We start from the raw sequence: 27,359 nt of genomic DNA, 5'->3' as shown, positions 1-27,359 counted from the left end.
ATGTAATGTGCTTGAATCACCCTGAAACCATCACCCCTACCCTGGTCCAAGGAAAAGCTGTCTACCATGAAACTGGTCCCGTGCCAGAAAGGTTGGAGACCGTTCCATAGACCGCCTGCATCAGAGACACTTGGGGAAGGAGTGACTGTGCAGGCCCCCAGACCTGTCTCAAATCTCCCGAATCCTGCCTTTGGGAGGAAGCCCAGGAATTTACATTTGAAGAAATGCTACTGAGGAATCAGGGAAAGTGAGAAACACTGCGTTAGGCCAGCACTTCCCAATCTGAGGATCTACAAAACTACCTAGGAACCTTGTTAATTATACGGAGTTCTGGGATTCAGATTCTTTCAACAGGTCTGAGTTGGGCTCATGAATATTTATACTAAACCTAGGGCTTGATGACCATTAAACAAGGGAGTAATGCATTCATATCTATGCTTTCGGATCAAAGGAAAATAACTTCTGGTAGAAAGACAGAAGGGAAAACCAGAACCCAGCTGATTAGTAGACTGGTACTAAAATTTAAGCAAGAGATGGTGAAAATTTAAACCAGGCCAGACTGAAAATGAAACAAAGGGTATTAAAGAGGTAAAAACACTAAGATCTGATAATTAATTAAAATAAGGGTAGTGGAGAGAAGGAGCTGAAAAATGACACAAAGGTTTCCAGCCTAGATTCATGGATACAGGCTAATGCCAAGAGGAGAGGTGAATAGATTCTGCAGTGGCCACATGGGACAAGGCATTTTGCAAGTGCCATCTTGCATTTGTTCTCATTGTTGTTTAGCAGCTCAGTCATGTCTGACTTTGTGACCCCGTGGACTGTTAGCCTGCCAGGCTCCTCTGCCCATGGGATTTCCCAGGCAAGAATACTGGAGTGAGTTGCCATTTCCTTCTCCAGGGGATCTTCCTTACCCAGGTATTGAACGCGTGTCTCCTGTATTACATGCAGATTCTTTACTGCTGAGCCAGCAGGGAAGCCCTCAGCTGAGTTAGATGGATTGATTTTTGTCTCCAAATCCACACTCTCACAGAGAAAGCTGATTAACATTTTAGATATTTTGAGGTAGAGAACTGGGTTGAGGAGGAAAGATAGTTGGGTATATGTATCTGGCACTTAAGATAAAGCCCCTAGTTGAAAACAGACATTTGAAGTCACCTTCATAGAAGTCAAGTTCAAATAGATAAGCATCAATCAGGTATCTATGTGCCAGGCACTGTAGAGCTGTGATAGATGTATAGAGACAAGATCTAATCTCTACTGGAGTAAAGTGACATGTCAGGAGTTCTTAACTTGAGCTTCATGGACCCCCCCATGTTGGGTAACAGACACCAGAATTTTTTTGTACAAAAATGCTTGTATATATGTGTTTTTCTTGGGTGATATAATTGATTTCATCAGACCCTCAAAGAAGTCCAAGATCCAAAAGAAATTAAGGACCACTTATTTAAGACCTGGCAGTGTAAAAAAAAAAAATTAATATGTTTCTTGTTCATGCATTGTAATAGGTTATTAAAAATGACACATATATTTGTGAATTGCTTGTGTGATCCTGCATGAAAATGAACGTCAAGTATTAAAGAGCAAAATCTGTGACTTCGGGAAGATGACTGAAAGGGCACCATATCATCTTGACGGTTACTCTAAGACATACTCTTATGCTTTTGTTCGCACCTGAAAGTTGGGAATATCTTCACTCAAAATAGCAAATTACAGACCATCTTTGACAAAGCAGTAGAGAAGAGATGAAACAGAGAAGCAAGAACCAAGACAAAGTTACATAGAAATTATGGGAAAATAGATGATTCCATTAAAAATGTGATGGAAATTTTACAGAGCAGAATGGGCAGAAAAAAAATGTACTTGGATATAAAATTAAAATTTAAACTTAAAAATCAGATTTCTTAGCACTTGAACATTAAGAGAGTAAGAATTATATTTTTTAAGTATCAATTATTCAAAAACAGTTAACAGTAATTGAATACTTCTTATGTGTCAAGCACTATTTTTAGAGAACTGGTTTCTATTACCCAGCCTGGAGGGCCCATGAACCTCAAGTTAAGAACTTCTGACTTGTCACTTTACACAGGTAGAGATTAGATCTTATCTCTATACTTATATCACAGCTCTACAGTGCCTGGCACACAGATACCTGATTGATCCTTATCTAACAATTCAGGTTACATGGATTTCTCTCTCTCTCTCTTCTTTTGTTGCTGTTGCTGCTTTTTGTTTTGTTTTGTTTTGCCACATCACAAGGCTTGTGGGATCCTAGGTCCCTGACCAGGGATCAAACCTGGGACCTTTATGGAGAAAGCACAGAGTCCTAACCACTGGACTGCCAGGGAATTCCCATGGATTTTCCTCTTAAAATCCTCATAACTATACTTGAAGATAATAACTTAATTTTTTTTCAATATTCTCAGAAAGAACACTGAGGCACAGATGGTTTAAAGAACATGCCCAAAGTTACCCAGCTAAGAGGTGATACAACCAGAATTTATGAACCTATTTGCAGAGCAGGAATAGAGATACGGACATACAGAACGGACTTGGGGACACAGCAAGGGAAGGAGAGGGTGGGACGGATTGAGAGAGCAGCGCTGACATACATACATTACCATGTATGAGACAGATGGCTGGTGGGAAGTTGCTGTATAACATGGGGAGCCTGCCTGGTGCTCAGGAATGACATAGGGGTGAGATAGAGGGGAGGGAGGGGGTATGTGGATACTCATAGCTGATTCACATCGTTGTAACCAACACAACATTGTAAAGCAATTATCCTCCAATTAAAAACAATTGTTTTTTAATGTACCATGAGACTCCCCAGGTGGTCTAGTGGCTAAGACTGCACTCCCAATGCAAGGGACCCTGGTTCAATATATTTAGTTGCAAGACACAACTAAAGATCCCACATGTTGCAGTGATCAAAGATAACACGTGCTGCAACTAACATCTGGCACAGCCAAATAAATAAATATTTTTAAAAAGTACCAGGAAATGCTAAACTATAATCTCAGTTTTCTAGAATAAGATTGTTTTCTTGTCCTTATCCTGTGCATGCTCTCATCAGGCCAATCAAGAGTTTGGCAAGATCACCAATAAATTAGCCAACAGCTCGCTCAGGACACGTTGACTGTTGTACTTGGCACAGCCTGCTTTGCCTGTGACTCTGCACGTGGCCTCACCTGCACTCTGCTCTCTGCCAGGAGCTCTCAGAGATCCCTGAGGTCCAACGTTTGTTGCCCAAGAGCTTATAAGCCATAAGCAGAAGGAAACACACAGGCACACTGGTTCTAAAAGAGATGTAGGGGTGCAGAGAAGGGAAGGCAGATTAGAACAACCTAGGAAACTTCTCAAACTTTTTCAATTACCTCCAGTGATTCTTATCTGATCTCATGGGAAGCTTTGAAAATGTTCTCGGAGCAATTTTATAGTGTACTTTTGACTGACTAGCACAGTCATAGAGTCTGTAGGAAATATACCCCAAAAGAAGGGAGAAGAGCTTAGGAAGTGCTTCACAAGATACAGGATAAATTGATAATAGGCTACTTTTTCAATGTGTCTCCCACTCAGGCAATAGCATATCAGTATACACCATGGGGAGGCAGCTTCCCCAGAAATGCAGAAGCAAATCAGTTTCCATCCTAACTTGCCACATGCCTCCTTAAGAATAAATCTGGACTCAGAGAACACTTAGTCATAGAATCAAAACAGTGCCTCCCAGATCCATGGATGATTCCTTGCAATTTCAACTTGGGAAAATATCATTTCCTAACTTTTGTCTAATCAGAGAGTGGTTCTATTAATGTATATATGTGAAATCTAGAAAGATGATACTGCTGAACGTACTTGCAGGCCAGTAATGGAGATGCCCCCTTCATGGATCACTGCCTTGTCATGGCAAAGGGGCTTGCATAACCCAGTGAAGCCAGCTTAAAACTAAATATTAAGAAAAACTAAGATCATGCCATCTGGCCCCATTATTTCATGCAAATAGAAGGGGGAAATGTGGAAGCAGTGACAGATTTCTTCTTCTTGTGCTCTAAAATCACTGTGGATGGTGACTGCAGCCATGAAATCAGAAGACGATTGCTTCTTGGCAGGAGAGCTATGACAAATGTAGTGTGTTAAAAAGCAAAGTCATCACTTTGCTGACAAAAGTCTGTAGTGTCAAGACTATGGTCTTCCCAGTAGTCAAATATGATTGTGAGAGCTGAACCATAAAGAAGGAAGAGCACTGAAGAATTGATAATTTTGAACTGTGGTGCTGGAGAAGACTCCTGAGAGTCCCTTGGACAGCAAGGAGATCATACCAGTCAATCTTAAAGGAAATCAACCCTTAATACTCAATGGAAGGACCGATGCTGGAGCTCCAATACTTTGGCCACCTGATGCAAACAGTCAACTCATTGGAAAAGATCCTGATGCTGGGAAAGACTGAAGGCAGAAGGAGAAGAGGGCGACAGAGGTTGAGACGGTTGGATGGCATCACCGATGCAATGGACATGAACTTGGGCAAACTCTGGGAGATGGTGAGAGATAGGGAAGCCTGGCGTGCGGCAGTCCATGGTGTCGCAAAGAGTTGGACACGACTTGACGATTGAACAACAATCTCAGTGGAGATGTAGACGTAGGGAACAGACTTGTGGACACAGTGGGGGAAGGGGAGAGTGGGACAAGTGAGAGAATAGCATGCAAATATATACATTACTATATGTAAAATAGATAACCAGTGGGAATTTGCTGTTATGATGCAAGGAGCTCAAATCCGGTGCTCTGTGACAACGTAGATGGATGGGATGAGGTAGGAGGAAGGTTTAAGAGGGCGAGGACATACGTATACCTATGGATGATTCATGGTGATACATGGTAGAGACCAACATAATATTGTAAAACATCCTCCAATTAAAGATGAATTTAAAAAATGCTAATATAAAAAAAGAATATGGCACAGGCATCGTTGGATACACATTAACAATAACTTTTGTAGAGATGCACAGATTAAAATGAATCACGACTCTCCCCTGTGTGGTTCTTTCTACCTCGGGCTCCCTTGGAAGTTACACAGAGGCTCCTCCTGCAGTTCCATCTCCTCTCACCTTCGTGATTTCTGCCAGTCTGTGCATTCTTACAATTACGGGTTCTCAATTACATACCCTTGCTACTTGCTGAAGGGGACAGAAAGAATGCTTCCTCTCCTGGCAGATGCTCAAGCCAGATGTTACAGTGGCAGGCTGTGATTGGCTGGCAGATAAAGGAGACTGGCTTTCCATGGGTTGGTAAGTAAAAAGATGTAAACAAACCCATTTCAGCCCTGAATCAGCAGGTCCTCGTTAACCTGATTGGAAATGTCCTTCAAACTTCTACAGGAAAGCAAGGAGGACGTTGTACAAGAACGTTCAGCTGAATGCCTGTTGCTCCTCCCCTGGCTAAAATAGCAAGAAGCTTCATTTGGAGACATCATCACAGCATTTGAGATGAGCTGGGATTCATTTAAGCTGCATCTGCAGGGGTAAGCGATAATTGTAGGGATGCAGAAGTTTGTTTATTTTAACAGCTAAATGTTTGTATCTGGAAAACCAATGAAACTTTGCTGTAATCACTTTGGAAATGCACTGGAACCATTTCATCTGCCCAAATCTTTCCATTGTGCTTCTCGGTCAGTGACAATAGACAGTGATTGAGGCAGAATTAGTCAGCCACCAACTTCTCCCCCTGTGCCTCCTTAGGGCAAGCATGAAACTGAGGAAACAAATTTCGGCTTGGCTGCTTTGAAGCTTTGTGGAGTGGTCAAGACCAGATCACTGATTTAAAAAAAAAAAAATCTGGTCAAGGTGGACTGGATAATAGACCTAGAACAAATGTCCTGGGTGGCAAGAGGTGGTCCATATGACACAAGGTACAAAAAAATATTCCTTAGATAAAACTCTTTTGCCCTTTTCGCTCTTCTCATATTACAGAGCTAGTAAAAATCCATGGAGTTTCTTTGTGCTGCTACCCGATACAAAACACCAAGGGTCCAGCCTGGATTTTAGTGTAGTTTGTTTCCACTATAAATACCAAGAATCACCAGATGAAATAGCAAGGGGAAGAAGTAGTTCATTCAGAATATATTATGGATAATAATATTTTTTTTAATCCTTCTAAGGGATTAAACATTTATTGTGCCCTGGACTGACACCTGCAACCATACTCCTGGGGATAAAACATGGCAGGGATCATCAATCTCCGTGACTCTGGGCAGGAGTTGATAATAATAATAATAAATAACCACTTGTGTTCTCAAGTTCCCCTCAACTGAGATCTCAGAATATTTTACTAACACAAATTCATTAAGCTTCAAACCACACCTGGGCATTCAGGAAGTGCTTGAAGGTTAGTTCTGTTATTATTTTATATTCATATTTCATCTTTCCTCCAAGGAGCTCAAAAAGATTATAAATATATTACCAAAGTAGGTTAACTCATCACAGTTATGGGTCAGAAAGACATCTCTTCTTTCTTGTTAGCATGGGAGTTTCTGTACTATGAAAGGCAGGTAAGACTGAAGTCAACAGAGAAGACTCTAGGACGTATCTCCGCTGCTGCTGCTGCTGCTGCTAAGTCGGTTCAGTCATGTCTGACTCTGTGCGACCCCATAGATCGAAGCCCACCAGGCTCCCCCGTCCCTGGGATTCTCCAGGCAAGAACATCTCTGCTGCTACTGCTAAGTCACTCAGTCGTGTCTGACTCTGTGTGACCCCATAGACGGCAGCCCACCAGGCTCCCCCGTCCCTGGGATTCTCCAGGCAAGAACATTGGAGTGGGTTGCCATTTCCTTCTCCAATGCATGAAAGTGAAAAGTGAAAATGAAGTCGCTCAGTCGTATCCGACTCCTAGCAACCCCATGGACTGCAGCCTACCAGGCTCCTCTGTCCATGGGATTTTCCAGGCAAGAGTACTGGAGTGGGGTGCCATTATCTCTAGCAACATCCAAACATTACTTTTTCTATTCAATGTTTAATCTCTCTAGAAGTAAACGTGACTTTACATCTTTCATTCCACTTCTCAACTACATTAAATGTCATTCCAGTGTCATGCAGCAAAGTTTTGAAGCAGAAAATACCTATCTGAGATAATGGGAATTTCAGTAGAGTGGGCACGGAACCAGATGGCCACTGAATTTCCATCTACAAGCGGTCCCCAATTTAATGATAATTCAGCTTATGATATTTTGACTTTATGACGGTATGAAAGCAATATACATTCAGTAGGAAAGGCATTTCAAATTTCAAAATGTGATCTTTTCTTGCAGTATGATGCTCTCCCAAGAGGCTGGTCAGTGGTAATGAGCTACAGCCCCCAGTCAACCAGGTGATCATGAGGATAAACAACTGATACACTTACAAGCATGCTGCACCCATACAACCAGTACAGTTGTACAGTATCCAATTAATTACATGAGATATCCAATACTTTATTGTAAAATAGTCTTCGTGTTAAATGATTTTGCCCAAATGTATGCTAATGTAAGTGTTCTGAGCACTTTGCAGGTTAGGCTATGCTAAGCTATGATGTTCAGTAACTCAGGGGTGTTAAGTCCTTTTTTTTTTTTTTTGCTGCATGAATATCATTCATTTATTAACATTAGTGTTGTGAACACATAATGGAAAAATGCTTCCCAAAAGAGGAAGGTGAATGTTGACTGTCAATAGGACAAAGCTGTCTTCAAAAGACAGAGATATGGAAATCAGGTTCACAGTTGGGTTGTGGAGCCCATGAGGATGGAACACATCTATGTATGTGTATCCATAGGGGCCAGGTGCTGGAGGAGGAGGCTCAGGAATGTCTCCAGCTGCTGCTTTGATCTGTACGTGATGAGTCCTCCCTTGTTGGCCCACTGATCCACTCCAGCAGCCTCTTCACTTCCCACGTGATACACCAGCTGTGGCAAGTCAAGCCCCACGTCAGTGTTCCTTTCCAGGCATTCTTTTAAGTCCACCATCCCCACACCCATGGCCCCGAAGATGGCATGGGCAGCACAAGAGTACCACCTGGACGTGGTATCTTCTGAGAAGATGTAAAAATCAACAGGGCTGAGGAACACATAGAGGTTCTTGTAACCAGCCCCAGCTGCCTGGAGATGCACTTGCCACACACACGTGGCAGTGCTCACCCTTGATGGTCTCCTTTTCACTGGTACGAATGAGAGCTGAGAACAGGAGGGAGCATTCAGAGCTGGGGTTTGGGTCATTTGGCTCTGCCTTTCACTGCTGCTGCTTGTAGAGATGGGAAGCAGAGGGAATGGATGTTGGTCCCCATGTAAGAAAGGCCCCAGTACACTGTCCTTTCCACCTGAGGGTGTTTAGGTCTTGTGATACAAAAGGTTGGTTGATGACTCCCATGAGAGGCACCCCTGTCTATATGTCATAGACATCAACTAAAATAGTGACACACTGAAGTCCCTGGGGAAGATTCCTTGGTTGGGTTTAATGCCAGCAGAACCTTTTATATACTGATAAGTGGAATCTATAGGATCCACCCAGATTCCCAAGATGTCTTGAGGAATGTTGATCTCTATTGAATCCAAAGCTGGGTCACTGAAGACAATCTTCTGGTATACAATCTCGGCGAAGGCCTCAGATTGTTACCATTAAGGACTTTGCAGAGAAGATCTACTGGTTCTTCCTCTAATGGACACAGTCTCATGATAATCTTTTTCCCCAAATCATTAGCAAATTAATCGGATTCTTTTCCAAAAAAATTTTTCCCCAAGCCTGGAAACTTGTTCTCCATATTCTGTTTGATAACTTCCTGTACCAGTACATCAGCCAGGGGTTAGAAAACAACTGCAAATCTTGTTCTTTTCTGCCTCTTTCTTTTCTTCAATCAGCAGCTGAAAGAGGGCTTCCTGCTGCCTGCACACCCAGGCAATGTTGGCAGCTCTCTCAGAAACTCAGAGCAGCTCCCAGAGGATATCTGACTTTTCTGAACCTGGTTTTTTAGTTGCAGCAGCTGGTGGAACCAGCACCCACCCTCTGGACTGTCAAAGTTCTGGAGACTGAAAGTCCAATACCAATGTGTTAGCAGGGTTGTTTTCTCCTGAAGCCTCTCTCCTCAGCTTGCAGATGCCCTTTCCTCTGTGAACCTCAAGTCCATTTTTGACTAAACAATACTTTCAACTAAGATGGGTTTATCAGAATGTAACCCCATCATAAGATCTGTAGTTTTGATGTGGTTTGACAGGATCTAGAGAAAATAATGTGAAAACAGATAATCCACTGGACATTCATTGCATATGATAACCCAAGTTCTCCATCCCCGGGGATGCAGAGATATGAGTTAAGAGGAGAACCAAGAAATCCTGCCCATGGAGGCCTACACATACAGTGTAGGGCAATACTCAGACCATAGGATCTGGAAACGATGGATGTTTTATTCCCAGTGCTGTAATTTACAGATGGTGTGATCTTGGACTAGGCACATGACCTTACAAGACTTTGGCTTTCTTACACATAAATGTGGTTTAAAATATCTGCCTCACTTGCTATAAACATTCAGTTAATGGCTAAAAATGTGTCAACCACATAGTAAGCACTTGATAATGATGATTATGGTTATTGCCACAAAACCATCAAAAAGTTTTCTAAATGTGTCAAAGGACCAAGATAGGAGAATGGCTTTTTCTTTCTTCCTTTGTCTTTCAGCTGTTATGCCCATTTCATTTCAATTAAAAAAAAATCATACTCGTCTTTCTTCCTCTTCGTATTTCATAATATCCCTCCCTTTGGACTGATAAATCCTATCCATTGAAACAGTCTTCAGGACTATTAAAGGCAGGGGAAAAAACAAACAAGAATACCCAGACAGTAATTTTGCCAATAGAATAAGTTTCGAAATTGGTTTCAGTGTTGGTCAAAGTCTTTCACATTCTTTCTAGGCTCCAACTAGGCTGGACTACTTACCATTCCTTAAATATTCCTCAGTTCAGTTCAGTTCAATTCAGTCACTCAGTCCTGTCTGACTCTTTGCGATCCCATGAATCACAGCACGCCGGGCCTCCCTGTCCATCACCAACTCCCAGAGTTCACTCAGACTCACAGCCATCGAGTCAGTGATGCCATCCAGCCATCTCATCCTCTGTCGTCCCCTTCTCCTCCTGCCCCCAATCCCTCCCAGCATCAGGGCCTTTTCCAATAAGTCAACTCTTCGCATGAGGTGGCCAAAGTACTGGAGTTTCAGCTTTAGCATCATTCCTTCCAAAGAAATCCCAGGGCTGATCTCCTTCAGAATGGACAGGTTAGATCTCCTTGCAGTCCAAGGGACTCTCAAGAGTCTTCTCCGACACCACAGTTCAAAAGCGTCAATTCTTCGGCACTCAGCTTTCTTCACAGTCCAACTCTCACATCCATACATGACCACTGGAAAAACCATAGCCTTGACTAGATGGACCTTTGTTGGCAAAGTCAAGTCTCTGATTTTGAATATGCTATCTAGGTTGGTGATAACTTTTCTTCCAAGGAGTAAGCGTCTTTTAATTTCATGGCTGCAATCACCATCTGCAGTGATTTTGGAGCCCAGAAAAATAGTCTGACACTGTGTCCACTGTTTCCCCATCTATTTGCCATGAAGTGATGGGACCAGATGCCATGATCTTCGTTTTCTGAATGTTGAGCTTTAAGCCAACTTTTTCACTCTCCTCTTTCACTTTCATCAAGAGGCTTTTTAGTTCCTCTTCCCTTTCTGCCATAAGGGTGGTGTCATCTGCATATCTGAGGGTATTGATATTTCTCTCAGCAATCTTGATTCCAGCTTGTGCTTCTTCCAGCCCAGCGTTTCTCATGGTGTACTCTGCATATAAGTTAAATAAGCAGGGTGACAATATACAGCCTTGATGTACTCTAGCCTTTTAAAACTTTTGTTCATGCTGTTCTTCTGGCCTTATAATCTCCATCTTTTAAAATCCTGCCTTGCTTTGGTGACTCATCTCCATGTCATATCTTCCAAGAAAATTTGACTCCATCACCCCTTTCGCTTGAGTCCATATGAGGGTATATACTGCCTCTTCCTTGTCATATATTCATAGGCCACATATGTCTTCGCAGGTATGCACAGGTTTTATCCCGCTATAAACTATGTGTTCTTTCAATGAATCACATCATTTATCTTTGCACAGTACCAGACATAACAAAAGTCTCATGCTTATCATAGGTGCTTAATGACTGTTTAACAGAATTTAAGTAATCGTTTCCGCAGCAAGTTCTCTTGATGAGATTTTTCTTTTTAAATGTACATTAGCCTGATAATGAGGACCACCAACCTGAAGTCTGACATAAACGCTCAAAGAGGAAAGCAACTTTGAACGTTGGCAACACACAACCTTCCTTATGACTTTCAGAACAGACGCTCAGGACGTGGGCACTGTCACAAACTTCATGTAAAAGTGCAAGTTGGGACGTGTCTCTAAGCACAATTTGGTGCAACTTAGTACAAGAGAGAAAAATGTGAAGAGGCTTGACCTAGCAGTTCCATTATGGGAGTTATTCCTTAGGTAATAATCAATGATATGAGCAAAGATTGACAACAATAGCATTCATGGAAATAACTGAAATTCCGACAATAGCAAATAAATTATTTTCCATCTTTGTGACAAAGTATTTACTATTGAGTCATTAAAAATGATGTCTCAGAAGAACAGTTTTGGCATGAGGAAAGGAAACACTAACACAAATTATATACATGTTCTTTTATTTTTTTTAGAAAGGCAAGGAAGCAAATATATATATCACAGTATTATAAAATTCAATATTATATATATTTGCTTCCAGTGGTAAAGAACCCACCTGCCAATGCAGGAATAAAAGACGGGTTCAATCCCTGGGTCAGGAAGATCCCCTGAAGGAGGGCATGGCAACCCACTTCAGTATTCTTCCTGGAGAACAGCATGGACAGAGGAGCCTGGTGGGCTACTGTCCATAGGGTCACAAAGAGTCGGACACTACCTAAGTGACTTAGCACGCACACATTCATATAATGGGTGTAAGTAAATCTATTAAAATATTAACTATGATTAATCCCTTGGTGTTGAAATAATGGGTTACTTTTATTATTTTTGCCCATCTATATTTTCTAAATGTTCTCCAATTAGCATTTTCTCCCATTAGAATATTTATAATCAGAAAAAGAAAATTTAACAAACACATACTGTAATAACTGGTCTCTTTTCATTAAGTGTAATTTTTTTTAATGTTTGGAAATACATCTAGTCATCAAAATGTCTACCACAGTGGTTGGAGCACAAAAGAAAGTCAGAATGTATTTACTGAAAAGATTACTAAGTACATGATGATGAATAAATGAATCTATCAATGAACCAACCAATCAGATATTGGAGAATATCTTTGTCCAATGCCACACAACCTAATAAGCAGTAAGATAACTTACACCTTGACCAGGTCTTTTAATTTGCCTCCCTGATATAAATCCTAAGCTTCTCAGGTAAAGCTGGTGGGAAAGAACCTGCCTACCAGTGCAAGAGACTTAAGAGATGCAGGTTCGATCCCTGGGTTGGGAAGAATCCCCTGGAGTAGGAAGTGGCAACCCACTCCAGTATTCTTGCATGGGGAATTCTGTGGGCAGAGGAGCCTGGTGGGCTACAGTCCATGAGGCTTCAGAGTCAGACACAACTGAGCAACTGAACACAAACACTGACATAAATCGTAGTCAACTGTATTCATCTCCTGGGGCTGTCATTAAAAATTACGAACTCAGTTACTTAACAACAGAAGTTTATTCTCTTGCCATTCTGGATGCCATGGTGCCAAAACTGAGGTGGGCAGAGCTGTGTTCCTTCCAGAGATTCTGGGGTAAAAGCCCTCCTTGCCTCTTCCAGCTTCTGGTAACTCCTGGCTCTCTTTGAGATCATAATCCAATATGATCTCACTTCCAGATTCTTACTTATATCCACAAAGACCCTCTTTCTAAACATTCACAAGTTCTGAAGGTTAAGACATACACACATCTCTTTTGGGGGGATCACCATTCAACACAATATATGCATGCTAAGTTGCTTCAGTCATGTCTGACTCTTTGTGACCCTATGGACTGTAGCCCACCAGGCTCCTCTGTCCATGATACGATTCTCCAGGCAAGAATACTGGAGTGGATTACCATGCCGTCCTTCAGGGGATCTTCCTGACCCAGGGATTGAACCTGTGTCTCTTACATCTACTGCATTGGCAGGTGGTTTCTTTACCACTAGCACCACCTAGGAAGCTCTCAAGACATTATATTACTCTTCAAATGCTCATCAATTCTCTCCATATTCTACTTATTAAAATAGAAGCAACAGGATGCCCTGAAGATGCAAAGTTTATGCAGAGAAGCCACCATCACTGTAACCCAATGACCTCATCAAAGATTGGAAACAGGATTTTAAAATATCAATCAAAATCCACTTGACCTTCCCTGCTTCATTTAGGCAAACTGCATTCACAGAGGGGAAACAAAAAATTCTGTTCCCATTCAGTGTCAAGATTGATCATTCATCTCTCTTAATTCTGCCATGTCCCTCTCACATCCATTGAACGTAACACTCTTTTAATAACCCTAATCACTGAAATATTAGCTAAGGAATTTCCAAACCCTGCTCACGATTCCTTGGTGGTGACAGGAATGGCCATAAACAAGAATCTGCCATTTAGAAGAAATAAGAACAGGAGTCTTACTGATGAGAGTTTCAGCCCAATTCAGACCCAATCACAATGGAAGCTGTGCCATTAAAGGGCTTGCAAAGACTGATAATGAGATGGTTTAAAACTTTTCACCAGCACATGAAATGATTGTCTCCTTAGCAGAGGAAAGAAAACAGGCAAACCTACAGTGATGTCCATACAAGGTTTCAAGTCCCTCTGGGGTTTAAGTGGCCTGCCCTTGAAATTAACCTGGACTGAAGCAGAGAAGCCACATGACTGGAGTGCAGATTCTACCAATGGAATTTGAGAAACTGCACCCTCTGCTTAATGTGTTCCTTATCATCTAGAGGAAATCAGCAGTTTGAGCTTTAGCTTGTCAAAATCTTTGCAATGAACAGAGTTTCTAGACTTCCATTCAAAAAGCCAGATATAGCAAGGTTCATGTAAATGTCCAATTGAGGACTAGTTAGAAAAAGGTGACCAAGGCCTTGAATGCCTTGTCTAGTGCTTTCTTCCCACACAGCCAGTGAAGAAATTCACAAGCAGTTTTTAATCAAAGTATTTGTAGGTAGCAATTTCCCTGCCTGTCCCCATATGCTCATGATACACTTGTGTGTCTGGCTGTAGAGATACAATGATTTAAGTCACATCCTTACCCTCACGAGTTTACAGTCTAGGCGGGAAGAGAAATGCTATCAAAAAAAAAAAAAAGGAATATTCATAAATGGGGCATACACAAGTGAAAATGATACAACAAGGAGACAAGTCAAGAAGTTTCCCTGTGCAGTCAAAGACGATCTTAAAAAAGAGGAAAAATTTGATCTGAAACTTGAAGCCTTGGCAGAATCAATGATGATAATAAGAATGTCAACATCTATTGATCACCTATCACGCATCAGGCACACTGCACTCCACTCAATGCATGGCAATCTGAACTCAGCCTCATAGCTACCCAGCAGAAGGGGCTCAGGATGACCATACACTTAGAAAGTGGTAGGAGTTGAACCCAGATCAGTCTGACCCCTTGTTATATTCTGTATTCTCAACTCTTATGTGGCACTGTCTTTTGAAATAGAAGCTGGCAATGAGGTTTACCAATATCTATTTTTCAACTAATAGAGCAGCTCAGGTTTTGCAGGCAATTGACTAAAGAAAAGGAATCCCACTCCTGGGCATAACATTATCTGAAAGGACACATGCACCCCAATGTTCATTGCAGGCCTGTTTACAATAGCCAAGACTTGGAAGCAACCTAAGTGTCCCCCGACAGAGGAATGCATAAAGAACATGCTGTACATATATACAGTGGAATATCACTCATTCATGAAAATGAATGAAGCAATGCCTTTTGCAGCAACATGGATGGGCCTAAAGATTTTCATACTGAGTGAAGTAAGTCACACAGAGAAAGAGAAATACTGTATGACATCGCTTACAAGCAGAATCTAAAAGGAAATGATACAAATGAACTTACAAAACAGAAATAGACTCACAGACTTAGAGAACAAACTTATGGTTGCTGAGGGGAAGGATGGGGGTGGGGAGGGATAGTTAGGGAGTTCAGGATGGACATGTGTGAAGTAAAGTGTTAGTTGCTTCAGTCATGTCTGACTCTGTGACGCCATGGACTGTAGTGACTCCAGGCTCCTCTGTCCACGCAATTCTCCCCGCAAGAATACCGAGGAGAAGTAGCCATTCCCTTCTCTAAGGATCTTCCCAACCTAGGGATCAAACCCACATCTCCTGCACTGCAGGCAAATTCTTTACCATCTGAGCCAGCTGGGCAGCCCATGGACATGCACATACTGCTATCAATATATTTTAAATGGATAACCAACAAGGACTTACTGTCTAGCACAGGGAACTCTGCTCAGTGTTATGTGAAAGCCTGGATGGGAGGGGAGTTTGGGGGAGAATGGATACATGTATGTGTATGGCGGAGTCACTCTGCTGGGCACCTGAAATGATCACAGCAAGGTTAATCAGCTATACTAATATAGAATAAAAAGTTTTTCCCCCCCAAAAAAAAGGAATCCCAGACAGGAAAGACTTTGTATGGACTGAATAAAGCAGGGAGGGACTGGATGCGAGATTTCAAGCAATGGATGCTGCAATCGTTTGATCACTATGCGACAACTTTGCCACCAGGAGCATATGAGAAATAAGCAATCACTGTGAGTGAGCTACCCAGAAGTGTCACCAGGGGATTTCAGTAATAAAGAGAGATGAAAACTCCTGCAAAGGGAAAGGGAAAGAAAAAAATAGGGCACTAAAGATTAAAAGAAGGCTTTGAAAAGCACTGTTGATAAATATAAGCACACTGGCAGTGGGGGGGTGTGTGTTTAATATATGTCATATATAGTTTATGCTTCTGTATACATAGAGACAAACATGTATGCATGAATGGTTATGTGATGTAAATATTAAGTTAAAAAATCATATGGCACATACATATATATTTGAAATAATGTTTCAACATTTATATATTGGTGTGATACTCCTGTGAAATCCTAAGTAAAAAAATCTGTGAGAATTAATGAGATCTTAAAACAAATGTGCATGGTACGTCTGCTCCAGGGAGACAAGTACTACATAAACACCAAATACTGTAACAAGTCCTTCTCGGATGGGGCTTGGGGGAGGAATGTGGCTAGGCACAAACAGAGTTCATTGCAAATTCTTCTCTTCTAGAAAAGAGAGTTTGGGGGGCTTACCTGGTGGTCCAGTGGCCAAGACTGCATTCTCAACACAGGGTGCCCACAGTTCAACTCCTGGTCAGGGAACTAGATCCCCCATGCTGCAACTAAGGATCCCACATGCCACAACTAAGATCTGCTGCAGCCAAATAAATAGATGTTTTTTTTAAAAAGAAAAGAGAGACTCTGTGGGAGAAGGCGATGGTGGGATGATTTGAGAGAATAGCATTGAAACATGTTTGATGCATGAGACAGGGTGCTCAGGGCTGGTGCACTGGGATGACCCTGAGGGATGGGATGGGGAGGGAGGTGGGAGGGGGGTTCAGGATGGGGAACACATGTACACCCATGGATGACTTATGTCAATGTATGGCAAAAACCACTACAATATTGTAAAGTAATTAGCCTCCAATTAAAATAAATGAATTAAAAAAAAAAAAAAAGATGAAAAGAGAGTTTGAGCAAGATGCTACTGTGGTTGGTTCCTTTAGAAGCTCCTACCATGAAAGTGAAGTTTATTAAAAACCCAGTTCCACTACCCTGTGGGCCAGTGGAGGGGTCACAAGTCTTCCTAGGGCAGTAGGTTTCTACTCGGGACACATTAAAGGTTCCCGGAGCCTTTAAAAAGAGGAGGGGTGTGATCTGTAAAATTCTCCAGGGAACTCCATGTAAGATTGAGGTCCTCTGGCCTAGAATGCATATACCTAGAATAATTATCCAAAAACCAGCAAATGAGAAAATAAGATCATAACATCCTTTAACCTTTGAGGCAGAAAATGGTTTGTTTGGACACTAAACAACCAAATTTCTCACACGGGTCATAATGACAGAGATAAAGCTCAGGGTTAGTAGGAGAAATAGCAAAGGGCTATGATGTAAGAGACAGGATGGTGGGCTCCAGGAGATGCTAGGAGCCCAGTGAAGGGGTGCTCAGTCACTCAGTCGTTTCAGACTCTTTGTGACCCCATGGACTATAAGCAGAGACATTACTTTGCCAACAAAGGTCTGTCTAGTCAAGGCTTTTGGTTTTTCCGGTAGTCATGGATGAATGTGAGAGTTGGACTATAAAGAAAGCTGAGCACCAAAGAATGGATGCTTTTGAACTGTGGTGTTGGAGAAGACTCTTGAGAGTCCCTTGGACTGCAAGGAGATCCAACCAGTCCATTCTAAAGGAGATCAATCCTGAGTGTTCATTGGAAGGACTGATGTTGAAGCTGAAACTCCAATACTTGGGCCATCTGATGCAAAGAGCTGACTCATTTGAAAAGACCCTGATGCTGGGAAAGATTGAAGACAGAAGGAGAAGGGGACGGGGACGACAGATGATGAGATGGTTGGATGGCATCACTGAGTCAATGGAGGTGAGTTTGAATAGACTCTGGGAGTTGGCGATGGACAGGGAGGCCTGGTATGCTGTGGTCCATAGTATCACGAAGAGTTGGACCCGACTGAGCGACGGAACTGAATTGTACTATAAGCCCACTCTCCATGGTTCCTCTGTCCATGGGATTTTCCAAGCAAGAATGCTGGAGTGGATTGCCATTTCCTCTTCCAGGGGATCTTCCTGACCCAGGGATCGAACTTGTGTCTCCTGCATCTCCTGCATTAGCAGGCAGATTCTTTACCACTGAGCCGCCTGGGAAACCTTCCTTTAGGTCACTGGCTTTCAATGCTGCTACCAGAAAAGCTGCATTCCATTTTGCATTTCCTTGCTTCTGCCATTGTTCCCTGTTGTTGAATACCTACAACATTGGGTCCAGTGAAGGCAGAGCTGAGCTAAAGAGTCAATGATGCAGAACTAATAGTAAGGAACCAGGGAATCTGGGGGAAGTAGCGAGGAAAAACTAAAGGGTAGTCCAATTAATTCTGACAGCCCACAAATTCCCTCTCTCCACAGAATCTCTCAAACTTCTCTAATAGTAAGAATCTGCTAGGATTTGTTAAAATTTTTTTTTTTTCATTTATTTGGCTGTATCAGGTCGTAGTTGTGGCACATGGCACTTTACCAGATCTTCCATTGCAGCTCATGGACTCTAGTTGTGGCACAAGGGCTCAGGAGTTACGGTGGTTGGGTTTAGTTGCTCAGCAGCATGTGGGATCTTACTTTTCCAACCAGAGATCAAACCTGTATCCCCTGCATTGCAAGGTGGATACTTAATCACTGGACCACCAGGGAAGACCCAGGATATTTGTTAAACATGGTAGTTCCCAAATGACGTCTCAGACTTTCTGGATCCTAGTCTCCAAGGAAGATACCTGGGAAGCTCTATGTTCAATGAGCACCCATTTATAGTTCTTAATGCACAACTTGTCAACTCATGTCTAAGCAGCTGCATCTGACACCCAAGACAAGGACACCAAGTTGAACCCAGTGCCCAGTAAGCATCCTCTTTTTCTGAGTTGATCTGGCCTGATTTCTGAGTTGATCTGACACACAAAAAATAGTCCACCTACTGAGTTCTTTCCTCTACCTTATTCAGAAGCAGGAATCTTTTGTCATCAATTTATGTTCAAACTTTGATTCTAAATTCTTTCCTCATTTTGAAATCCTCTAGGATTTTAAACATGTAGCAAGTCACCAGGTAATATAGCTAGGTAACTGATTCCAACATAAGGATTGCTTTCTTAAGGAAGCAAACAAAATTATATACTAGAATCAAGGCTTAAATTGGCGCAAAATTTCATAGGATCTCAATTTTAAATCCCCACATCTTTATTCTCACCCCAATTAGGTATAAGAACGAGAATTGAGAAACGTACTTTCAATGTTTGATATAAGGATAGTGAATGAAGATTTCTTTGCTACTTACTTTCAGGCAAACTAACACCAAAGAGAGTAGATCTTAGAGTCAAATGAACACAGGTACTGACTATGGCTTCTGTTTCCTTCATGTTTTTGAGCACATACACCCTAGTCAAGATGAAATGAGACCAGAGGAAAATCAGAAGAAACGCAATTTCTAGTCATCTTGCTGAATTGGCAGCAAGTTCCAAAAATGTGAACCTTCTGGGAAAATAGTAGCAATAGATCTGATCTTCCTCAGAACACCTCCCCAAAGCAGGCACTATCAGAGGGTCCTATTATACTCACAAGATTATTGTATGTAGGTAGGCTAAGAAGGTAAAGCTAGAGCTTTCCAGGTGGCTCAGTAGTAAAGGATTTGATTGCCGATGCAGGTTCGATCCCTGCTTGGAGAAGATCCCCTGGAGGAGGAAATGGCAACTCACTCCAGTTTTCTTGCCTAGATAATCCCATGGAGCCTGGTGGGCTAGCAAAGAGTCAGATCTGACTGAGGGATTGAACACGCATGCATGTAAAAAGGTAAAACTACATGCCAAAATAAACAAATAAGACTCAGAAAGCTTTATTAAACTTTTAAGGCAAGGAGGAAAAAAGTTATAAGCTCATGGTTAACTAATTCTGTAACATATAAATAATTCATACAGATTTTGGCTGAACAGTGCTCAAAGGTACCCCAAGATGTCTAATTTCCCATCTATTTTCTCATCAACTTCACTTTCCTTGTAATACCTACCCTACATATGATATCTGCTATCAACCTAAAAACTCCCCTACAGTCTGCAACCCAGGATAATCAATCTATAACAGGAATGTAGTTCTAGCATGCCCTTAGGTGTACTCTTCAACCTCTTTCTGCTTCAATGTTTTCATTTCTTAAAAGAGACAATGAGACTGTGGCTCACGTAAAATTACTGGGGGAAATAGAACACTGATGCAAATGAATAGTGCATCGCCTGGCAAATAAGTGCAGCTTATTAGCATAAAGAATAATATGGGATATTATATCCCTAGAGAAGAGAATGGCAACCCATCCCAGTATTCTTGCCTAGAGATTCCCATGGACAGAGGAGCCTGGTGGGCTACACTCCAAGGGGTCACAAAGAGTCAGACACAACTGAGCAACGTATATATAAAGGTAATTATAATTATTTTTATTTTGTCATCTTCTTCTTGAAGTTTTACTTTCTTTTAAAAAAGAAATCCATCCTTTAAATGTTAGAGAAAACTGACTTGATCTTCATGTTTCTTCAAGTTGGTATCTAGTTGTAGTAGTTTACCTGACCTGGTTTCAGCCAGCCTGCTGAGCCTTCTTGTTGGGTTGATTTAACTCTTTTTGTTTGTTTGTTTTTGCAGGGCAGGGGGTGGTGGTGGGGTGGTTCTCTCTCTCTCTCTTTTTTTTTTTTTTTTGGCTGCACCCTGTGGCATGTGGGATCTTAGTTCCCTGCTGCTGCTAAGTCACTTCAGTCGAGTCCAACTCTGTGAGACCCCATAGATGGCAGCCCACCAGGCTCCCCCGTCCCTGGGATTCTCCCTGACCAGGAATCAAACCTGCACCCCCTGCAATAGAAGCACAGACTCTTAACCACTGGACCACCAGGGAAGTCCTGAACTCACTTTTTAAAGTGGTAAGAAGGGGGCAGTCGACCTGCTTTCCAACAAGAAAAGCGGTACTATTTTTTTTCTACTATTCACCAATCATTCTTTCCACGTTTATTCCATTAGTGTTCCCTCCACACCAGACCTCTCATGGGACTGAAGACACCGCAAATGGACAGAGACCAAGGATCTTACATGGAAGAATCTGAGATTCCTACTCATCTCAGGCTCAGAAAATCTCAGAGGAATTAGGAGACCAGATGAGTGTGGTGTGTGTTTCTAATATCCATTTTCTACTCTACTGGCAGAAAACAAATTTTTATTTTGAACTGAATGAAAGATGATGATTTATATACTCCTTTGACACCCTTTAAGCCAATAATCCTGCATAATTCTGGACAATATGACTACCAGGCAGATGTATCCTGCAAGCGGTCCCCAAAAGACTTCTAATCTTGTTTAGTTTCAAAACTAGTCTTGGTCCATATACACAATGGAGTATTACTCAGCCATTGAAAAGAATACATTTGAATCAGTTCTAATGAGGTGGTTGAAACTGGAGCCGATTATACAGAGTGAAGTAAGCCAGAAAGAAAAACACCAATACAGTATACTAACGCATATATATGGAATTTAGAAAGATGGTAATGAGATGTCTCTCATTACCCTGTATGAGAGACAGCACAGATGTATAGAATAGTCTTCTGGGCTCTGTGGGAGAGGGAGAGGGTGGGATGATTGCGAAGAATGGCATTGAAACATGTATAATATCATATGTGAAACAAATAGCCAGTCCAGGTTCGATGCAGGATACAGGATGCTTGGGGTGGGTGCACTGGGATGCCCCAGAGGGATGGTACGGGGAGGGAGGTGGGAGGGGGGTTCAGGATGGGGAACACCTGTACACCCGTGGTGGATTCATGTTGATGTATGGCAAAACCAATACAATATTGTAAAGTAATTAGCCTCCAACTAAACAAATTTAAATTAAAAAAAAAAAAACTGGTTTCAACTCTTTCTTTAAGATATGAAGTTTGAAGCATAGTAGAGACGTTTTCCCTTAGACATGATACCCTAATCATACATTCCTGATTCTACAATTCTCCTGAATGAGTTAAGACAGATCTTTATAATGATCCCTTTTATGTTGAGTATGCCTTGGGTGCACTGTCCTCTTCAGAAAACAAAGATGTCAGCTATTGGAATTGCTCCCAGAGGATCTTAAGTAAGGCATACGTGCATGAGCAGTCATGTCCAACTGTTGGTGACCCCAGGGACTATAACCGCCAGGCTCCTCTGTCCATGAAATTTTCCAGGCAAGAATACTGAATGGATTGTTGTTTCCTTCTCCAGAGGATCTTCCCAACCCAGGGCTCGAACTCACGTCTCTTGCATCTCCTGCATTAGCAGGTGGATTCCCTACCAGTGCACCACCTGGGAAGGCCTCTTAAGTAAGGAAATGGCCACGAACCTGTTGAGTAAGCCTCCTCTTCACCTGATGGAATCAAAAAAACTTTATGTGCCAAGGATAGCCCCATTGCAAATAAAAAGCTCTCCATGTACATCCACAAAAGATCAAAGATTGTTGCATATCTAACAAATCAAATGATTGCTCTGGTTTTTAGCCTTTAAGGAAGAAATTATTGCTTTTCTTTGTTTGTTTTTGGCCTCACAGCATGGTGTGTGTGATCCAAGTTCCCTAACCAGGAATCAAACCCACACCTCCTCCAGTGGAAGCAAGGAGTCCTAACTACTGGAACACCAGGCAAGTCCCAGAAGTTAATTTCATAAAGGAAAAAAAATAGCAAAGTATATTTATTTAAGTAAAAATATATAATGAAAAATAGAGAGACTTTTCATTCTGTCCCTTTGCACATCTTTCCGGAGGTGGGGGCAAGTAATTTTTTTTCTAGGTTCCAGGATGAAAGGGATTCTGTCCATTTAGTGTGCTAACTTGTTCAGTAGCTCAGTCGTGTCTGACTCACTCTGACCCCATGGACTGCAATACTCTAGGCTTCCCTGTCCTTCAATATCTCACAGAGTTTGCTCAAATTCATATTCATCAATATTAGATATGTGTAGTGATGTTCCTGGAGAAGGCAATGGCACCCCACTCCAGTACTCTTGCCTGGAAAATCCCATGAATGGAGGAGCCTGGTAGGCTGCAGTCCATGGGGTCGCTAAGAGTCGGACATGACTGAGCAACTTTACTTTCACTTTTCCACTTTCATGCATTGGCGAAGGAAATGGCAACCCACTCCAGTGTTCTTGCCTGGAGAATCCCAGGGATGAGGGAGCCTGGTGGGCTGCCGTCTATGGGGTCGCACAGAGTCGGACACGACTGAAGCGACTTAGCAGCAGCAGCAGCAGTGATGTTTCAGAATGTTTGTTTATGCACTAGTTCAGACAACTTTTCCTGTTACTTGTTCTTGATAAGTGAAAATTGCAGGGAAATAAAAATACACATCAAAACATGGAAAAAAATTCATATTCATTGAGCTGGTGATGCTATCTAACCATCTCATCCTCTGCCACCCTCTTCTCTTTTTGCTTTCAATTTTTCCCATCATCAGGATCTCTTCCAACGTGTCAGTTCTTTACATCATGTGGCCAAAGTATTGAAGCTTCGGCTTCAGTATATAGCACTAGTTTATAACATGCCCTGTTCTGTCCTTCTCTCTCTCATATGAATATATAAGTGTATATGAATATACACATATATGTATATCCTTTACTGATTCATTAAATCAGTAAAGAATAGCTAATAAATATATCAGTCTCCAGAGTGCAGGGATGTTTTTTTGAGATGTTCAAATGTTGGCCATACCACCTCAGCCAACACAACAGCAAAGGTTCTAAAGCCTGAACTTGAAAACATTTCAGATAGACTCTGTTTTATAAAACCAATCAGATAAAACTGACATCCATTTAATAATGCGACAACTCCTTAAATTGAAGCATCAAAACTGTCATGAAACAGATTAAATTTTATTTGCTCTGGAGGCATGGTTAATCAGAGTTCCCTCCCTGAAATACCTTAATCAAGCTGTGGCTTTGACCAGAGCTTCTCTGAATTTCTTCTGATCTAGGACTCTTGCCCCACCTGAGATTCAGCCTATAGACATGGATGGCAAAGTGAAGAATAAACCACTCAGGTTTTATGAGGGCTTCTCCTCTGAATACCACACTGGTCAGAGTTTCTTCTTGTCAGTTGCTCTGGAAGGCATCACCACCACCATCTACCATGCCCAGCCCAGCCCTGTATGGTCTTTGGGAAGAATGTCAATGAACATCTGGACATGAGTCCTTTCACCATTCACAGCACAGTCAAAATCCAGCAATCCCATGCTGGACCCAGCCAAAAGTTTTTTTAATAGCAAGATAAAAAGACATTGCAGATGGAACAAGCAGGACAGCTTTACGGGGAAGTTAGCCCTTTGTTAAGTTTTTCAACTTAAGAGGACATTATCCAGATAAATGTGTCATGAATTACTAATGTTGGATTTATCCAATTCAGGTTGGCATCATGAAAGTCAAACCATGCCACTGTTTTGTCTGCCTGATTGTTTTTGTTGTTGTTTAAATCTGGAGTATCAGCTTTCATCTGGAATAAGAAAAAGGTGACATTTTGAACAGAAAATGCAAATTCACAGAAAAAAATCGCACAACTTGCCATCTGTCAATCTAGTAGTCAACTGACATGAATGACAATGATGGGAGAATATCTGTGAATGAACATTAATTGTGAGATATATTTCAAGGGAAAATGCCGAGAAGCATTGATTCGGATATGGATGGATAGACGGATGGATGAGAGTATAAGGTAATGACTATGAGATATCCATATAGACTATTTGGATTTAAATCCTAACTTTGCCACTTAATATCTCTGTGACTGAGAAAATCTGCATGAACCTCAGTCTTCTCTGTAAAATGAAGACAATGATGATGGTTCTATCTACCCCACAGAGTTCTGGTGAGAACTGAGAGATTAAATATGTTTTACAGCACTTAAAATAACATGTGGTAACTTGTAAGCCCTCAAAAACTGTTAGCTTTTCTAGTGATAGTTAAAAAGAAAGCCACATTTTACATAAAATCATGTTTATTTCTTATATTTCTACAAAGCTTTAGAGTTTTCTATAAATTGTTCACATATTTTAAATCATCTGATCATCAGTACAGGCACATGACTTAGATGTAAGACATAGTTATAATAACAATTTGAGCATATGAGCAACCAACTGGGAGATAATACACTTTGCTACTACTACTACTAAGTCACTTCAGTCATGTCCAACTCTGTGCAACCCTATGGACTGCAGCCTACCAGGCTCCTCCATCCATGGGATTCTCCAGGCAAGAACACTGGAGTGGGTTGCCATTTCCTTCTCCAATGCATGAAAGTGGAAAGTGAAAGTGAAGTCGCTCAGTCGTGTCCAACTCTTAGCGACCCCATGGACTGCAGCCTACCAGGCTCCTCCATCCATGGGATTTTCCGGGCAACAGTACTGGAGTGGGGTGCCATTGCCTTCTCCCACACTTTGCATTAACTCAAATTAATTTAATGGAAAAATAAATACTACAGATCAGGACTCAAAACCTGGCTTTGCCAATTAATTAACTCAGATTTTGGAAAAGTCACTTAACCTGTCTAACCTCAGTTTCCTTATCTATAGAATATGATAAATGTCTATAAGATTGCTATAAGGTTTGTCCTGTTATTCAATAAATATTTATGGTGTGCTTCTTAGGCACCAGGCACTCTGCTAAAAATTGATATGATGAAGTAAAGCATTGCAAATTCCAGGCATTTCGAGCAATTGATACATTTTAATCACATTCATTGTTTTTATCATTGGTTGCTGTCCCAGAGATTTCATAGGAAGAGGAGAGCATAACCAGATATTGAACTCAGAACTTGTTTTTTATTCATATAAAAACTTAACAAAGTTTTCTAAAGGTCTCGTAATGGGTGAATGGTCACTAGAGTTTCAGGGAGGCAAGAGTTCTTTCTGGACAGAGCGTCTGGCAGGTGAAAGATGTGGATGAATACAGACTTTAAACATGAGTTCATTTGGTTTTCATTTTGTTTTGTTTTTACTTTAACTCAACAAGAAGCACCCATTTGAAGGGAACAGTTTGATGCATTTTCACACGTGTGCACACCCACATAATCACCACTTCAGTCAAGATATAGAACATTTTCATCACCTAAAAGATTCCCTCTGCCTGCTTGCCGTCAATACCTCTACCACTACCCCCAGGCAACTATCAATCTACTTTCTCTCACTTTAAATTAGTTTTGCCTGTTCAATAATTCCGTAAAATAGAATCACACAGTATACAGTCTTCCTGTGTCTGAATTCCTTCACTAAGAATATTTTAGAGATTCATTCATATTACAGCACATGCCAGATTTTTTTTTCCTTTGTGTTGTTGACTAATAGCCCATTGTATGGATATGTCTTCATTTGCTTTGCTATTCATCTGTTGATAAACATTTGGATGATTTTCAGTTTGGGGCAAGTATGACTAGAACTGCTGTGAGCAATCGCTTGCGTCTGTGTTTTCATTTCTCTGGGGTAAATACCTAGGAATGGGATTCCTGAATCATAGAAGTGTGTGTTTGTGTGTGTGTTTAATTTAAAGAAAGTGCAAAAATGTCTTCCAAAGTGGTACTCTCACCAGATGCGTAGCAGAGTCCGAATTGCTCCACGTTCTTGCCCACTCTTGGGTTCACTTTACTTTTTAAATGTATTTTATTATTGGAGTAGAATTGAGATATAATGTTGTGTTAGTTTCCACGGTACAATGAAGTGATTCAATTATGTGTATACATATATCCCCACCTTCTTGAGCCTCTCTCCCACCCCCCGGCCCCGTCCATCTAGGTCACCGCAGAGCACTGAGCTGCGCTCCCTGTGCTATCCAGCAGGCTTCCCACTAGCTTTTTGTTTTACTCGTGGCAGTGTATATATGTCAGTCCCACTCTCCCCTCCCCTCCTCCATGTCCACAGGGACGTTCTATACGTCTGTGTCTCTATGCCTGCCCTGCAAATAGGTTCATCTGTACCATCTTTTCTAGATTCCATATATAGGCATTAATAAGTGACATTTGCTTTTTCTCTTTCTGACTTACTTCACTCTGTATGACAGACTGCGACTCCATCCACATCACTACAAGTGACCCAATTTCATTCTATTTTATGGCTGAATAATATTCCATTGTGTATATGCACCACATCTTCTTTATCTATTCATCTGTCAATGGATGTTTAGCTTCCTTCCTTGTCTTTTACAAAAGAGGCAAGAATAAACAATGAAGAATACATGATGGGTTTACTTTTCTTTAATATGTTTTTTTTTTTTTTTTACTGAATGATGATTGATTTAGAGAATTTTGCTGTTTTCTGTCAAACCTCAACATGAATCAGCCGTAAGTATACATAGATCTTCTCCCTTTTGAAACTTCCTCCCATCTCCCTCCCCATCCCACCCCTCTAGGTTGATACAGAGCCCCTGTTTGAGTTTCCCGAGCCATACAGCAAATTCCTATTGGCTATCTATTTCACATGTGGTAAT

General features: G+C 41.4%; 1 protein-coding gene and 1 pseudogene across 2 annotated transcripts in view; both read right to left on the bottom strand.

The window, feature by feature from the left end:
• Positions 1–27,359, bottom strand: part of AGBL1 (AGBL carboxypeptidase 1) — a 932,974-nt gene that overhangs the window by 486,018 nt on the left and 419,597 nt on the right. The window lies entirely within an intron of this gene.
• The window catches only part of LOC139178365 (inositol polyphosphate 1-phosphatase pseudogene), a 77,600-nt pseudogene continuing 57,770 nt past the window's right edge, over positions 7,530–27,359 (bottom strand).

This window comes from Bos indicus, chromosome 21 (genome assembly GCF_029378745.1).
Source record: "Bos indicus isolate NIAB-ARS_2022 breed Sahiwal x Tharparkar chromosome 21, NIAB-ARS_B.indTharparkar_mat_pri_1.0, whole genome shotgun sequence".
Taxonomy (NCBI): Eukaryota; Metazoa; Chordata; class Mammalia; order Artiodactyla; family Bovidae; genus Bos; species Bos indicus.
This window is presented reverse-complemented; position numbering and strand designations above follow the sequence as displayed.